Consider the following 4,078-nt stretch of genomic DNA (forward strand, 5'->3'; position numbering starts at 1 on the left):
AGATTATAAATTTCCATTTATGATCTTCGTGCAAACAAAATCGGTTTTGAATTAATTAATGTTCAATGCAAAATGATATGAATTATCAAAATCATCTATATTATATATCTATATTATCAATGCATTAAATTTCTGTACAATACAATAATGATCGAGTTGTCGTTCACAGAAAAATATCTGAAAGCAAAGTAATTAATAACGTGTTATTAAAAGTGTGAATTCGGAAATTGTACAAATAACGCGTGTTAAAACGTATTAATAACCTATATTACGAATCGAGATTAATTTCTAAAAATTTCCTATCTTTTTATTTTTGGTAATAATTTTAATTGTTCGATGCATTTGTCACAAGTGATGCGTACATTAATTACATTAATTAAGAACAAAAGATATCGAGCAAAAGTAATAACAAGTTACCTTGCAAGTAGAATATCTCTGCCTGAAAACTATAGTTGACTGATAGATTACGTACACACGTAGTTTAAACGATTAACGAATCGTGTAACAACGCAATTACCGCATCTCCATTGCGTCATTTATAAAAAAACGTATCGATCAAATGTATCTCGAAACGAATAAAAAAAAAAATGAAATGAATTTAGAATTAAAATAAAAATAAGAGATAGAAAATATACGGCACATACGTTACATTATTTCAGTATTGATTATTGTTATGTCGTTTACGATAGGAGCACGGTATTGAAATCCTTGTAATAAATCTTGTGGCCAAACCGCGATTCTTATCCTCTTAAATGATCTAAAAAAAAAAAAAAAAAATTCTAAAACTGTTTGAAACGAGAAATTAATTTCTTCCTCCTTGGACGATTGATGTCGTTTCTTCCTATTTGGTCATTCAACCGCAGCAGATCGAAATTAAAATATGATCGTGTTTTGCATTTTTTAATACCACGATTTCATTGCGCTAATTATCTAGCAACCGTTTCATTCCATTAGCTTAAGAGTTAATTAATTATCCGAGTAATACGTTCAGTTTATCGTCAATCGCGCTTGCTTTGCCGTCAATCGAAACCACTCGAGTGAAACACGGATTCACTCGTGTCGAAACATCAATGCGAAGTCCAAAGAGGATGTATCGCCAGTATTCTCGATATATTGTATCCTTTTCTTTCTTCGTATTGTAAGGACAAGTAACTCTTTCGAGTACGATACATCGAACTTGTATAGATATAGCATCAACGAATTTGACCAACTTCACGACGTTCTATCGCGAACATCGCAACTTATCGAATCGCAATTTATCGAATCGCAAAAATGACCAATTTCATTATTGATTTTGAGAAACGAGCAATGGAGACGCGGTGCAAAGGAGATCCACATTTAATTCAAAGCGTACACGTATCGCTTGAAGAAATTTCGAGAAACCCTTAATCAGTTGGGTTAGACATTGATATATACGAGTATACGTCGCTGGCGTATCATCATGAAATGATGGAATCGATTCACGACGATTTGATGCAGACGTGCATCACTAAAAAAATACAATTTCACACCTCGACTCGTTTCGACCACGTGTTCTGACGTTTATACAAGTTCTACAAGTTGAGTAATACCATGGAACTATCTTCTTTTTTTTTTTTTTTTCCTTTGATTGAAATATTTTCGATCATTTTCTCGACAGTTTTAAATTCGTTATATTTAAAGAGCAATTGCTATTCGTTAAAATTATAATTTTGAATATTTTTGTGTATTTCTTAATATGTATATTATTTGACATCGAAACATTTTACGAGGGAAAACACAAGGTAAAGCTCGAAAGATAGATGATTAAATATAATTTTCATGTAATTGCGTTTAACGTAGAAATGTCAATGTTATATTAATGTTGCGTAATTGCACGTTTCTTTGCTTGCTGTGTAAATGAAGAACAAATGGAATCTTGAAAGCAATAATGTTTGTATTCATTTTATCGATCGCTTAAACGTCTTGATATTTTATTCATTTATCGAATAGCGAAGGAACCAATGGATGGCCGATATCACGGCTACAGGTGTCCTTAATCGTAGTAACGTATGCGTAAAATTTTTCTAATCATTGTATCGCAAGCGTAAGAACCAAAGGAATCGGTCGTTGTTTATTATATATTAACAATGTAAATACGATTAACCAAATCAACAATTTCATAATTCTTATGTTTATGCCGTTAAAGATTTGTCCTGTAAAAGATTTATGATTATAAAAAATAAACGTTTATAAAATTCGAATATTTTAAAAATAAGAAATGTGACTTATATTCTATATATTTGAAATATTATTTATCAAAATTTTACAGAAATTTTGCAGCAAAATAAAATAAAATGAAAATTCGTTTTTTTTTTTTTGGAAAATTTATAGTATATAGAATATAAGTTAAATTGCAAAAATATATGTGAAATTCACGAGGCAATTAAATAAAATAGAAAAATGAGGAATGAGATCATGATTAAAATATATGTATCTATGTATGATGTAAAAGAAAAAGAAAAAATACATCTTTATAACGACCAAAATTTTATTTTAAATATCAAAATCGTATTTTAATATTTATCTCGATATAATTAATTAAAAAATAATAATAAATAATTACTTAAAGGGAAAAGAAATGATCCATGATCTTGCTTTTTATCGCCTTTTTATGTATCGGACACTTCCATAGACTTTTTATCAGGAATGTATACGTATTTTGTTTCCTTGGCGTGAAAAATTACTTTATGTAAGTTCCGCGCTAAATCAAACAACTTGTAAGAGAGCTGCGTAAAAACATGAGCGTAAAAAAAGGAAAATTTAATGTGAAAAAAATGTGAGAATGAAACGCTCCCAAAACGATAACCAACAATTCGATGATTAGTTTTAATCCCTTTTGTACGTTTATATGCAGTTAAATAACGTGTACATAATTATCTAAATCAGTGTTGTGAGATTAATGCGATTGTAATACCTACACACCGACCCCATTAGCGGAAGGCATGTGCTTCGAATTATTATCCTTGAAATTTCGTGAGATGATTAAACAGTCCTTTCGAAACATCGCTGTCTTCTTAATGTCGTTGATTTGGGACGATCCAGTTTCCATTATTCTTGTTAAGTACGTTCTGATACGATTTTACTAGTTTCAGTTATCATAATTAAGGTAATTCTTGTTTTTGCTCGTTTATTGTTTGTAATTATGAAAACAAATGTAATAATTTATTTATTATAAATTAGAGATAAAAATTGTTATGAATGTCGTTATAAAAAATATTTTATACAGTTTTTATTTATACATTTCAAAATTTAATTTTTAAAAATTTCACGTTAACGAATTATTTCTTTTTTTTGTAAAATAATAAACATAAGTTTCGTCAAATGAAAAATGTTTAGTAATTGAAAAGTAAAAAAAGAATAAAGAAATTGCGTTTGATCTCAAATTGATGATATTAAGAACGTATTTTTATTATTATTACCTTATAAATACCTTACCTCAAATTATTTATCTCTTAAATTTAAAAAAATTAAAAGATAATGAATTTAATAAAATTTAATCGAAAACAAAAACGGAAAATGCAAATTTGAAATATGCATTATATTATTTATTGTAACTGTTCATGTTAAATATATTTATATTGTTCTTCATTTATCTAAAACAATGAGAATATGTAAATTATAAATTTCTTTTAAATATCAAAAAAAAAGAAATTGAAGAAAAAATGGATATCTAATTAAATAAATTTATTTTCTTCCCTGCATGAAAGTTCAGCAATTTCCAAAAGTAGCTTCAAAATCAATATTTTGATGAGAAATTCTAGATGAAAACGCCCTTGAAGAAAATCGTAAAACATAGACTTGCTTCTTCTCTAGTAAAGTAATGTTATATTGCGTTGATACTGCATCAAATTCGATTGAACGAATATGTCGTTTATTTGCGCGTGCGCGGGAAATTTAAATAATGAAATACATAGATGAGCATATGCGTTTACAATTCACTTCAGCTTATTTTCACAGTTTCATCGATAGATGGCGCAAATACGCAAATAAATTAAAGTTACATTTTCATTAATATATATTGCATATAAATATAATTTTATTCTAAGCGAAATAATAT

The sequence above is a fragment of the Apis florea genome, unplaced genomic scaffold (genome assembly GCF_048593485.1).
Source record: "Apis florea isolate Af1SG1 unplaced genomic scaffold, ASM4859348v1 contig_3068_pilon, whole genome shotgun sequence".
NCBI lineage: Eukaryota > Metazoa > Arthropoda > Insecta > Hymenoptera > Apidae > Apis > Apis florea.